This window comes from Prunus dulcis, chromosome 4 (genome assembly GCF_902201215.1).
Source record: "Prunus dulcis chromosome 4, ALMONDv2, whole genome shotgun sequence".
NCBI classification, from domain to species: domain Eukaryota; kingdom Viridiplantae; phylum Streptophyta; class Magnoliopsida; order Rosales; family Rosaceae; genus Prunus; species Prunus dulcis.
Window position 1 is genome coordinate 23890938 of NC_047653.1, and position 14249 is coordinate 23905186.

General features: G+C 38.1%; 2 pseudogenes; one reads left to right on the plus strand and one right to left on the minus strand.

The window, feature by feature from the left end:
* The first annotated feature begins 1209 nt into the window (after positions 1 to 1209).
* LOC117625651 lies at positions 1210 to 6074 on the plus strand (annotated as a pseudogene).
* Positions 6075 to 10873: 4799 nt separating this feature from the next.
* LOC117626215 lies at positions 10874 to 13045 on the minus strand (annotated as a pseudogene).
* Between the last annotated feature and the right edge of the window lie 1204 nt (positions 13046 to 14249).

The following is a 14249-nucleotide window of genomic DNA, read 5'->3' on the forward strand; positions in this document are numbered from 1 at the left end:
ACTCTGTTCAAGGGGGGTCCAAAATGCAACTGGCCATTTCTTAATTCTTATGGCATGACCAGGAACTCAGAGTGCCCATACCTCATTCAACATGTTGTTTTAGGCACATACTCCTTTCTAACTCGTAACTGGAGATATCCAAGCCTCAGGTCACTTTTTAGAAAATCCCTTAGCGCCCTTTAGCTTATTAAATAATTCCTTACTATGAGACCATGGACATCTATTTTCGCACTGTAATCTTGTTCAGCTATCTTGAGTCCATGCATAACCTCATGATGACATCTCCTTCCTTAAATAACACTAGAGCACTTCAATGAGAAAAACTAGGCTGAATGAACCTCTTCGCTATCAACTCCTGCCATTGAGTCTTTAACTCTTTCAACTTGCTGGTGTCATTCCATAGTTTACCCGAGAAATAGGCTCCATTCCTGGAGCGAGCTCAAGAATAAACCTGATCTCCCAATGGGAAAGTAACTCTGAGGTACGGTATCTGGCCAATCAATCTAGTCCTAAGATGACATCCAGTCAACCATGCCGAAGAGGATTCAATCTGTGATTACAGTAGGTAATGCATATGCTTCCTGCTGAGACATGTTATACCGTCTAACAGTGGCCCTAAAACTTCCACCACGTCCCCTCGGCTGACTGCTGCCTCAACTAATCACACTGATCTGGGCCCATCACTAAACAAAACCTCCATAGACTGTGGTGTTTCCTGTAATTTATCTTGCATACTTGTTTTGATGCAGCAATGATCTTTCTATGCTGAAGGAACAGCGACAACCCTTTTTAAAAAGATCTAGACTGTCCATAGTAATATCCTGCAGGAGTACTCCTCTGTCAGGGCCTGGAACGGTACCTATCACACCGAGCACATTAGGGCGACTTCTCCTGTTAGATCCTGAGAACAACTGTTTTCCAATACTTCTGGCTACACCAGCCCCAGAGCAATTTCTAATACTACTACCCTGACTGGTGCCTCCACTGGAACTAAATCCAGGTCGGTAGCCTCCATACTTGCGGTCACTCGGTGATCTGGAACTGTAAGTACCACTGTAGTTACCTCTCTTAAACACTTCCTGACTAACATCACCTATGTCAAAAATGCTGTGTACAAAGTTCACCTCGTGGTCTGTCCATTTTCTAGTTGAGGTAGACATCACCACGTCACCAAAGTCAATCAACCACTAACTGATCACAATACCTCGGATGGAGGCCTTTAACCTCACCGCAACAAGGTACTACCTCTTACTTTCAATCTTTACTAGTGGAAAACAATATGTGAAACCTTTTTCTCGTATTCTGGTCCAGTCATTATCCCCTATCTAGCTGCAAAAACTCCTGCATCCACACATTCTGTAGTCATGTGGATAGTACTGACTATCAAATGCGGCTCTAAATTACTTGTCACGTACTAGTCAAAGGATCCTGGTATCACTTCTTAACCGAGTCCCCCCAATACCCTACTATTCGGTGGAGCAACCATGACCTCCCTGATCTGCTCTATTCCTTTCAATTCAATCCTCCTTTACTACTGGGTACCACCATTATCCAAATGTATAGCCCTCAATCCTCTTTGCTTGGTCCACCTATCTCACGGATAGATCTCTGGCTGGCTAAAGCCTGAGTTAACAGCTCCAAGGTCTACTGGACGTTAGGATCTCTTTGCCTACTAGGTTCAGTAGGTACGGCTCCTGACGAGCTTCTAACAAAAGACTACTCTACCGGTTCAGATACCGGTGCAGTTCCTGCCCGACCTGGGACTCTCATCCCCTTACGTCGGGATAACTGTCTAATTTTCCTACGGACACCACCACCATGAGGGCCCAATTTGAAAAGAAAACGAGGATGCATAGAGTGCGAAGTCTACAGGACGTAAAACCTATGCTCTGATACCAAATTGACAGGACCCGATCCCAATTCCACTTTGGAATTCGAACCAAGTCCTGTGCATGTCCGACACCTGGCGAATGTCGGGCACAAATGACCTTTTTACCCTTCCTGTTACAACTACGAATAAAACTTTCTTTAGACTCCTGCCGAAAATTCGGCAGAGTCTCCTTTGTATTTTGTCCAAACCCAAAATGTTCCACCTGTTAAACAAGCAAATAATTCCACACCAACTGCCAGAATAACTCAACTAAGCATTCACCAGATCAAGTTTCCCACTAAAACTAGATATCAGAGCATTTTCTACTAAGTTACAAAATTTCAAGAACTTTTACAATAAAATCCTACGTTTCTTGGTGGTGTGGAAGCTAGGGTAATCACCAAATAAAAAGCGGGTACATGGTGGTCTTAACTAATTTACTATAGGAAAGTCTGAATAAATAACTGTAATCTCAATTCTGCTGCTATTTCTGTTATATAAATCTCAAAGTCTGTTGTTCATATAGCTTTAACATGTTCAACTAAGCAGTATAGGAATAAAGATATTTTACGGCACAATTCATGTTCGGAAAACCTCCAAAAAAACTCATTCAAGATCAAATAATGAAATTTAATTATAAAAACCGTTTAGAAAAAAGAAGTCCACTCACTGCTGGTCCGAGCTAGCTAGACCTTTTGAAGGTTCATATAGCTTTAACATGTTCATATAGCTTTAACATGTTCAACTAAGCAGTATAGGAATAAAGATATTTTACGGCACAATTCATGTTCGGAAAACCTCCAAAAAAACTCATTCAAGATCAAACAATGAAATTTAATTATAAAAACCGTTTAGAAAAAAGAAGTCCACTCACTGCTGGTCCGAGCTAGCTAGACCTTTTGACGGTCCCTCCTGTGGCTCAGTCTGGCCTCTGGTGCCTGGTTAACCATGAGTATTAAATTAATAAAACTGCTCGATAAAAGAATTAAATTAAACACCCTGCCCCTGGCTCCTAGAAATGCATGCACTCATTTTAAAGTCACTCCTATGCCCACTTAACCTTTCAGACAATGAGAACGGCTTAAAAGATCTGAAGTTGTTCTAAGCGATAAACTGTCAGACCGGCCGATCAGGAACCCAGTGGGGTCCACGATCTCCGATGGTCAATCTGGGATTCTCTAAAGGTTCCTTACAGAGAAAGACCCATGTCTCGCGAGTTTGGTCCGAAACGGACGGTCGGATTAGCCAAAATCGCGTTATCGCTTAAAATCCAAACCCTAGCCCCAGGGTTCGCGATTTCGGAGTATCCGGGACTCCGATTCGCAATCCGTCGAGTCCTACACGATCCTAAATTCATGTAGAACGACATATCTGAATTTCGGTGCGATCCAATGGCTCGACGACACTGCGCCTAAGGATCGCGCAATATGGAAAATTCGTTCGGGGCTCAAACGGATCCAAATTGAGATTTGCGAAATCCTACGCGCTCGTGACAACACGAGGATCGCTAAACTACATAGAATTGCTACTGTACCGTCACCCACGCGCTGCCACACGCGCCGGCAGCTTGGGTGTCCAAAGCGATAACGGGTCGCCGGAAAAACTCAAAACCGAGACTCCAAACTCCTATTCTAGGTAAAACACCCCATTTGGAGTCACTTTTGTTCTTGGACATACCCCAAAAAGTGGCCGAAAATGGCTGATCATGGTGGCCGAAGTTCGGCCGATTTTCAATTCGAAAATCGAGTGTTCTAGAGCGAAAATTTATCAAAACCCAGCCAACCATCAGTTAAGCACGAAAAATAGGTGAGAATCCATACCTTACTCGAACGATTTGGTTAAGAAACGAAGGAGATCGAGGAGCTTGAAGTTTCGACTGAAAACAGGCGGTTTTCTCCAGTTTCCGGCGAGCTCCGGCCGAGGCAAGGACGGCGACGGGTCATGGCGTGACGGCGAGGGTGTGACGGTTCCGTTGGTACCCACGTCGGAGATCAACCCGGCCCGTGGTGGCCACTGTGGCGACGGGAAGGGACGGAGGTCGCAGGAGGTGTCGCGCAGGAGGAGAGAGAAAGCTGAGGGGAGGAGAGAGCGAGAGAAGAGATAAAAATATGACTTTTTGTCCAAATTACCGTTTTACCCTTCGCGGTATTTTGACCGTATTTTCTTCGTTACAACTCCGATTCGAGTCTACTCCGTGTCTTCGGACTCGTTTCGCCTCGCTCTACGCAATGGCGTAAGTGGAATTGTCAAATTCCTTCTCGATCAAAAAGTCAACTTTTCCCTATTAAATAATGCTAGGGCAAAATCGTTTTTTTGCTGGAATAAATTAATCCTAATTTTTAGATATTTTGTTTTGGGTTATTACATTATGTACTACATATAAGCTCGTTCGGTAAGGCTTTTTGAAAACTCTCAGAGTCGGAGATTATAATCACCAGCATCTGGTCCCAAAGCATCAAGGAAACGGTTGACATGTTCCTTCTGCCTTCCTTTTCTTCTGTCAAAAAGGACAAAGCTTGGTGCCTTGTAGCCTTTAGGATACGGCTGCTGGAGTAAGCTCGATGGATATGGTGGCTGAGGAATATACTTCCAATCTTCTTGGCTTCGGCTAAGCTCTTTTTCCAGCATGGCAACGACATCCTTTTGGGTAATAAAAGATTGTCCCTTTTGTTCAGACCCTTTTCCAACAGCAGCAGACTCCTCTTGTGGGTGTCTGTCATCTCCCTCTGAGTTTCCCCCATAGCATGAATAACTGTAATGAGATCTGTGAGGGTGAAAGCTCCCTCACTTGCACGTTCTTGCTCTCTAGAAGAGGCATTTTTCCTTGATTCAGAATCACCATGCTCGGGCCCATCTTGGGAAGCCACCTAGTCTTCTTCCTTGGAGGCATTAGTGAAAATGGCAGCCTGGTCCTTAGCAGAGTCACCAATTTATGTAGCGGTCTTTTTGTTCCAGTAGCCTGACGAATGGGCTTGGGCTACTGTAAGAGAAAAAGAAACAAAATTCCCCTAGTGCCTGAGTTCAAGAACCAGGGTCCTAAAAAAGTTTTTGAAAAGCTTGCTAAATGAAAATGACCTAAAAGTGTTTTTTCTAAAGTTTTTGCAAGCTTTTCAAAAACACTTTTAGGTCCTTTTCACCAACAAACAAATGAACATAAAACTTTAGAAATCGAAGGGTTGATGAAGATGAGGATGATGACTCAAAATCGGGGGGCACATCATTACCATGTCAAAGAAAAGCCTCAAAGCTTGATGGCAAGCTGTATTTTTCTAGTGGACCTGCTAAGAGCTTTACTCATGATAGTAGTGCAATCTTTGAGTTCAAGTCTTCAAAAGAAATCCAAGTTGGACATGATAGTAGAGCAACTGCGACTTTGGAGACTGAGACTGACTTCTCTAGAGATGCCCGAGCAGTTCGTGAGAGAGTTCTTAAGCGGGCAAAGGAAGCTTTGAAGGGGAAGAGCAAAAGGCACTGAGAACGACAAGTTGTATAAGGGGATCCATGGATATATTGATTACAAGGCTGGGTTCCAAAGAGAGCTAACAGTGGCCAGTGAGAAAGTGGGAGGTTTTCATGGGCCTCTCAGGGCTTCTGCTCATATCAGAGCTACCACAAGATTTGATTACCAGCCAGACATCTGTAAGGATTACAAAGAGACTAGTTACTGTGGGTATGGAGATTCCTGCAAGTTTATGCATGATCGTGGAGACTACAAGTCTGGGTGGCAGATGGAAAGGGAGTGGCACGAAGCAGAGGAAATAAGGAAGAGAAATTTAGCTTTGGGTGATGATGATGTGGACTAGACTGACGAAGATGATGAGGATGATGAGGATAGTTGCCGTTTGCATGTTTCATCTGCCGCCAACCATTTGTTGATCCTATTGTGACTAAATGCAACCCTACTTCTGCGAGCACTGTGCACTAAAGATGAGTCCTCTTTCTTAATGTATCATCATCTTAACTCCTGTGGTTGCAATAACTCTTGTGGAATTCAATTGTCATTTTAGACTTGCGAATCAAGTGTAATCGAGTCTTTTTGTTTCCATTTTGGGTTTCTTTCAAGCATTTTCTAACATCAATCTGCGTTTTTCATTCACAGTATCATTCAAAGAACAAGAAGTGCTTTGTGTGCGAGAAGCCTACTCTTGGCATATTCAACACAGCTCATGAGATACGCAAAAGGATGGCTGCAGAGGGCAAATAACAGCCGCTACATTCACTTATTGAACTCTTTGCTTTCAAGGCATGTGAGCAGTAACATTTCCACACACCATGGTCAAGTTTTGAAGAGAAAGTTCACTTGTGACTCTTTCAAGGCATGTGAGCAGTAACATTTCCACTCCATGGTAGAGGTAGATGAAATTCGTTTTACTTAGTTAATGTAAATCTGTTTTAATCTTTCTTTCTTTGGTGGTATATCAACGTTGCCTGTAGCAGGGCCTCAAGTTTTGCATCACCTATGTAGCTGTTCTATTCATCTTATGCAGATTATTGATCTATTAAATATGAACTTCCGCTCAATATGCAGGTAGCAATCATCAATACAAAATAGGGTTAATTGTTTTTATTAGTCCCTGAACTTAGACTCGATTTGCATTTGAGTACCTCAATTTCCAAAATAGTTCCGGTGGTCCTTTAACTTTACTTTCTTAGGACAAATGGTCCTACCGTCAATTTTGTTAACTTTTTCTGTTAAATACAGGGGCAAAATGGTATTTTTATATTAAAACAAAAAAAATGAATAAAAAATCAGATCTTTAAAATAACAATAAAAGAAAATCAAATATAAAACCAACGAAAAAAACAAAAATAAAAATTCAAGTTTTGGGGAGTAGAAATCGGGAGAGGGGGAGAGAGTTTAATTTTAATTTTTTATTCATATTTTAATTATTTTAGTTAAAGGACCACGGGAACCATTTTGGAAATTGAGATATTTAAATGCAAATCGAGTTTATATTCAGGGACTAATAAAACAATTAATCCATACAAAAATAAATAAATAATAATAATTAATAAAATTCATTTGCTATTTCGAAATTGATAAAATAACCTTTGATCATCCAAGATCACAGTCTTAAATGCCGATATTATCGGCGATATTTCGCCGATAATATCGTTTTTTTGAGTGGGCGATATTTTAGCCCATATCCACTTAATTATCGTCAATATATCGATATTTTCATCGATATTATCGCGATAATTTCAGAGGCGATAATTTCCTACTCGTTCGTGCTTTATTTGGGCAATAATATCGATAATATCGCGAGTGAAACTGAAAAATACATTAAATGTGTTGAGAAATGGTGCTTTTGCCAACGAGGGGATTCGAACCTCTCTCAATTGCATCCATCTACTGGGCCTTATCCACCAGGCTGCGAATCAATTTGTTAACAATGTTACGACGTGTAATATTTATATGGTCTTAAACGTTTTACAAGCTAATATTATCTAGGATAAATTTCCATTTAGAAAAAAAAAAATCCCTAATATTATTTTATTATGTTTAATTTAGGCATATGTTTAATGTTACGACGTGTAATATTTATATGGCCTTAAAAATTTATGCAAGCTAATATTATCTAGGATAAATTTCTATTTATTAAAAAAAAAATCCCTAATGATAAATTTAGGCATATGTTTAATTTTATTTATTATTTTATTATGGAGGGTTTTTTTTTTTTTTTTTTGTGTGTGGTTATATATTACGGAGTTGTATTATTATTCACTATTGAGTTTTAATATTGTTCATTATATGTGATACTAAGTTTTAACTTTAATAGGAATTCTTTCTATGTGGTAGTAAGTTACTCATATATATATATATATATTGTCAAGCTCATATATCTTATCATATGCAATATATTGTAGTAAATTAATATAACTAAAAAATTGTGGTGTGTTTAATTTTCTTTCACTAATTACTACATATTTTCTAAAGACACGGTGTTTGTCAGATCGCTACATAATCAACTTAAATCACTCTAACCCACCATGCCATGCATTTTATTCCAGTTTTTTGTGATAAAATAATAGACAATTGACTAAATAAACATTCTCTAAAGTTTCAATAAAAATTTCCAAGTTTTTCTCACAATTTCCTTGATTTTTATTCAATTTTTATCGATATCGATATTTTGTCGATATTTCCATCGGTATATCCGTATTTTTGGACCACCGATATTTCCGAAACTCTCGATATTTTAGACCTTGTCCAAGATGAAAGAGTACATGAGGTTTGAGAGAACAAAATGAAGTTGACAAAATTACAGAAGGTATGGTAAAGTTGTTGAACTGTCAAATTGAAATAAATCAATGGGTGTCGACATTTTTCAAGGAAGGTTTTTGAACTTTCAGTGCGGACAGTGATGCATAAGCTACATCTGCCTCAGAATGTCTCCACAATGTCCTCATCTTTGTTGAAGGATTCTTTCTCTGACATGGACTCGTGCAATTACTATATTAGCCTCAAATTTTTTTTACAAAATATGGAAAGAAAAACAGTTCGAAGTTTGTAGGTATTATTTGCAAACAAGAAGCTCATCAGAAAACGCTGGTCATCGAGACATTTTAATAAATATCAAGTAAAATATCTAAACCAGATGCGGGTTAGGCTACTCGGCTAGAGTAATGAGTTCACCTCTTTGCACCCAAATTTGAGCATGATGAATATATATATCCGGTGGTAAAACAAAAGGGTACATTAGTAATTTGACTTTTCTTGGGGCATATATTATACTATATTGTTAATCTGGTCCTCTAACATAACCAGTGTTTGATGTAACCATGAACACTCAAATCTAAGTTTAGACCATCAGAGGGAGCAGCAGCTGAGCAAGCAAAAGAGTATGGCTAGATTTAAGGATGTCATGTCAACAGCCATGGCCGTAATATTTCTGAGGAAGAGCATTTACGTGTACGAGGAATTCGGGGTTTTGTTAATAGACTTGGTTTCTGTTGTAACATCCACCATCCAAGTTTCTGGTTTTTTTTTCCACACAAGTACAAGGGTTTCTAATTCTACGGGCAGGACCTCTCCCATGTCTTCTATGTTAGCTCGACCCGATCGGTAGCTACAATTCTCTTCAAAATTTTAATTCGTGAGTTTTTCAACTGTAAGTGGATCAATATTTTCCATTTTTTTAAAGATTCAAATGTTATTATTATCAGTTTGTTTTTGGCACACAGCTGAAATATGAATATTTATTTGGGTTGGATTGTATTGCATGCATTAAATGTAAAAAGTTTTCATTTTTGTTGTTGTTGTTGTTGTTGAATAATCTAAGAGTATATTAAAGATTTGGGATGGCTAACATATGAAAGAAATAAGAAAAAGTACTTTCATATATAAGAGAGTTCTATATATCCCTATCTTTTTTCTCAACTGGAATTTCCTCCTTTAGGTGTTTTTTATGGCAAGGTTTTAATGAGGCCACTGTTAGGACTCCTTTGGTTTTTTTTTTTTTTTTGTTGTTAAGTCAATTGTTGATGTTTATAATCTATGTTCCAATGTTTCTTCAATGATTTTCTCTCTCTTTAATAAAAAAAAAAGTTCGAGGATGATGAATTTATGCTTCCCTTATAAACAGTATCTCTAAATTTTTATGTAATTTGAAGAGTATTCATTATTTAAAACCTATTACTATATTTTCAGAATATTTTAGAACATCAATTACACTTAAGTTTTATGCTCCACAACCTAGTCAAGGTCGAATTAGATTGGTTTTAAATAATTTGTTTGAGTTTCTACTTTGAGTTGTTCTGGTCATTTGGGTTTGCTTTGACTTGGATTCAAATCTCTCAATGATATGTGATTGGAATGGTTTGTTTTTAGTAGGTTTTAATCCTTACAGGCCAACAACAGATGGTACCATTTTGGATCTACTAGTTTTTGAAACATCAAATCCAATCCTATTGAACAAAAAAGAAAAAAGGTTAAATTGGGTTACTAGTTTGTTTTAAAAAAATTTCACTCTTGGAATTTTTGAAATTGCACATAGGTTACATGCTACAATTTTGTAGAACAAGTTTGCTATGTATGAGCCAAATCAACCAATTTATGTCATGTATTAGTCGTGAATTAGATATTTCAGCCGAAAATATGCTTCTAGTATGATCACATTATTCAAGCACATTTGCTGTTTAAATTTGAAACTACTGTAACTACCATAGCTCTTAATCAAACAACATTACATAAACTTGCAAAATGCAAAATTACTTCACATGTTTAAATTATGCTTATTTGGGACAAGTGATATGCTTAATATCTAAGCATGTATATTCATTTGTTCTGACCAACTACTATAAGATATTGGAGTCAATTAGTTATTTTGAAGGTCAAACAACATTCAAGTTATTTTGAAGGTCAATTGGTTATTGTAATACATTTTCTTTTAAATGATAATTCTCCTATTGATTCTTGTGCAGGTTCAAGTATTGGTTGTTATAGACATCTTGAACATGTGATATAACATCTGTATTTGAAAACACCATAAAGTTTGAGCTTCTATGGGGGAGCCGAACCCACCATAAAGAGTTGTTTGTTCTCCAAGAAAATTCAACTTCCAAGAATTGAGCAACATGATTGGTAGTTTTTGGTTGCGGGTTTAGGAAATGTAGGACAATTATTTAAATCAAGTAATTTTATTATGTTGGAGGAGAATAAGAATAAACTATTTATATAGAATTCGGCTATAATTGGTTTTTCCCAAAGTATTCTAAAATTATGTCGAGATTGAACAAATTGGCATTACCTTTTTAACAATGACATCATTTTAATATTGCTAGCTATATCAAGATTAAATCTTATTGTAACGATTTTATTGGTTAAATGATTGTAAATTTAATCAACATCATTTTAATAATATCTCATGAACCAGATTTGGTGGTTGTTTAACACGGAGAGAATCAGCGAGTCATAAATTTCTTAAGAACATCCTCTACATTTATACATCAGAAATCGAAAGAAAGAAAAAAAAATTTAAGTTCCTATCAGTATCATTCCCGTGTTACCAATTTGGTTCTCTACAGGTCACTTTTATCTTCATCATTCCATGAGTGTGGAGATGGTGAAGTAAGGATCGGCCACAAGAGATTCCTTTGCTTCCTCACTTTCCTCACAACGATCCTTGTGTGTTGCCTTAGAACCATATTCATAGCCTTTAGATAGTTGCAAGAGTCATGGTCCCGTAAGATTGTACCTTCTGAACCATAAGCTGCAGTGTCACTAAAGGTTTCTAGTGGATGTGGGGAATTCAAGAAGGCCCTCAAGACACCTGAAGAGGACCCACACTGTGTTTTGTTCAAAACATAGAGGGCACTCCCCGGAGGGAGCAGAGGGTGTGGAGGAGATGACTTTTCATCAGGTTGGAGAATGAACAGATTGCCCATTGGCGAGTACAAACGTTTCTGCACAAGAAAAAAAGACATTAGAAGCAGTAACAGCTCATGTTTTAAATCCAAATTAACCAATATAAGTGTTTTTTGGATGTTTTATGAATTTTAGGGATGGTACTTACACTTTTAATTAGACAAGGGTGTGTTTGAAATGAAGCATTTCAACGCCTTAGGAGTGTAATCACTTGGTTATTGTAGTTGGAAGAGAAGGCCCTAGGGACAATATCTCTATGCATCATCACACAATGGATGTGATCACCCTCATCCAAACTCAGCTGCTCAAGTATTTTGTGCCCTTTGCAGAACACAAATGGTGAGCCGAACGTGACAGCTGGCCGAAGAGTGGAGGGCTTGAGAAGGTTCCTAGTCAGTAGCATCAAGTGGACTAGAAGAGCAATGCTTCCTCCAATGCAATGGCCTGTAAATTGAAACTTCGCTTGCTCCCCCTTTCTTTCTAAGTGGTCTAAAATTTCTGATTGCTCGTACAATATTGCCTCTGATGCTTCATAGATTCCTCTGTGAACAAGTACATTTGTCCCCTACACAAGGATGTTATTAGCTAGGCCTAGATTATCGATGGCTAATTTCTTATTTTCTTCCCTTTCAAAACAAGGGTTATGTATCTAATAACACCAATCTCTATGCTTTACCTCAAATTTAGTCGGTTCGAATAAGAGGTATGCCTGCCAAGATGCATGGGAGTCTAGTCCCTGCAAGTCAAGAATTGCACAAATATCTTATTGGGTGAAAAACAAACGAGATTAATGTGCCATGTGAATTCTACAAAGGCAGATCCGTTAATGACTTACTAGAAGTTACCTGAACCACAAAGCAGCGAGTAAAAGTACTAGAGTCATCACAAACAAACCATTCACATGGTGAGGAATGCTGGCCTGCTCGAAAGTCCTTCGTTGTTTCATGTTTTTCACTTTCGCTTGCTGCTACCACTACTGTCATTGTTGGAGCTGCCATGTAAGCAGCTGCCTCGGCTTTCTTTTCGAATGAAGATGTTACATATTGTAGGTCATAGTATCTCTTCAAAACCTCGCCCTGCGCATTGTAGTGTGAATTTACTTCTCATGCTAGAAATACCTAAACTTTTGTCTGGCTATAAACTATAACTGTAAATCTATATATGCTAAAAACAGTCAAACATACCTTGATCTCTGGTATCACATAAACCATGTTGCACAAGAAAGCTAGTTTAGAAAATAGCTTGGTTTCAGACCATGGAACTCTAACCAAAAATCTTGAGAAAGATTCAGGATCATAAGATTTGTATCCCATTTCTCCATTCTTTTCTTCTAAACTACAACCCTCTGCACAGCAACCCTCCTCTCCATTATTGTTGTCTTCCTCCTCATCCTCAACCTGTTTTTGCTGCCATATATTCCTCCACTTACTTCTGAGTTCCACAAGCCTCTCCACCCAATTAGCTCTCTTTATCTCCTCTCCTTCATTACCAGTACTCTCCCCAGACTTCTCCACCATATTCATGTTCATGTTCTTTTCCACCATGTCCATAGGCTTATACGGACCAAACAAAAATGAGCCAAGACAATTTGGGAGAATGGAACTTGAAATTTTAAAAGGGAAAATTCCTATGGAACGGCTGTTGTTTGGTTGTGTTGATGATGATGCACGAATACGATTGGTGCATGAACAAAGATGGTTATGATCTGAACAAGACCTGCGGATCCGAACGTGGTCTTTGAAGATGGGGTTTGTTCTTTTGGTTGAGTTAGCCGGAGAGGTAGGAATTGATAATGAAGTGCATGCCATGGTTGCACAAAACAGGAATTGAACAAACTTACGGCAATGGACTTTTATAGCATACCATAGTCAGCTACTTGCTCCTTGTTTGCAACGGAAACTTTAGGAAAAAACTACCGTTATATACAAGGCAAATTAGTCATTGCACCACCTTATACAAGTCAGCTATGGATAAAGATCATGAAGGATCACAAATCCAAAATAAAATATGATGTCAACGCTTTGGTTGTTAATTTCAATGGTTCCCCTTGGAAAGCCAGCCTTCACACAATTTTGTCTAATTGTTTTTGGAGTTTCCATTTCATTTTCAAGTACAGCGGGAAGATGAATATATTTTAGTCCCAAGCTCATATCAGTTTTGTTTCTTCTTCTTCTGATAATGATTAACAGCAAAGTTAAGCTCTACAAAAACTTCGGCGTTGATGCACCATGGTTGCCCCTTGGCCGACGGAAAGGGTCAGGCAATTGTCTTTAATTTCAATATCAACATAGTTATCTAAGCTCGTATTTGCATAATTGAAATTGGATTTGAAAATACTATTCTCTTGACCGCTTCTCTGAAGAGAGTCATTCACTAACATTATTCATTTTGGAAACCTGTATGTTCAAAGCTTGCATCAGAGTAAAAGTTTCAATCACAAGTTTTTTTAATAATTTCTTTGTTTTTTTTTTTAAATTTAAACATTTTAATTTGATAGTAAAAACAAATCTCAAAACTTCGAAAATTGGTGACGCAATTTACATAAGCTAAAATTGTAACATATGCATAATATTTAAACACAGAGAGACAACCATAAAATATTTATAAGATCATAACAAGTAAACATATGAAGCGTATCTGCTGAGTGAGAGACAACGAGTTGTTGACCCTTCGTTTTCCAAGATCACAGTGAATTATTGAAGCACAAACCTATATATATTGATAATTTTTTTTTTTTTTTCAGAAGATAACAGTACAACGGTGCTTAGACCAATTCGTGAACGATAATTAGACACCTTATGTACAAATAAACTTGAGGCTTCAAATCTTAGACATTGTGTAGTCCATTGCATCCACAAGAAAATCTGCAACAAAAAAAGAAAAAAAAGAAAAATGCAACCCAATCAGTACTAGAACTGGTAGCTTTTCTTTCGCAATCACTTTTAGAACAGCAAGTCCCGCGGCTGTACATACATACTGGATTCCCACCGAAGGTGTTGAAGTAATTGCAGC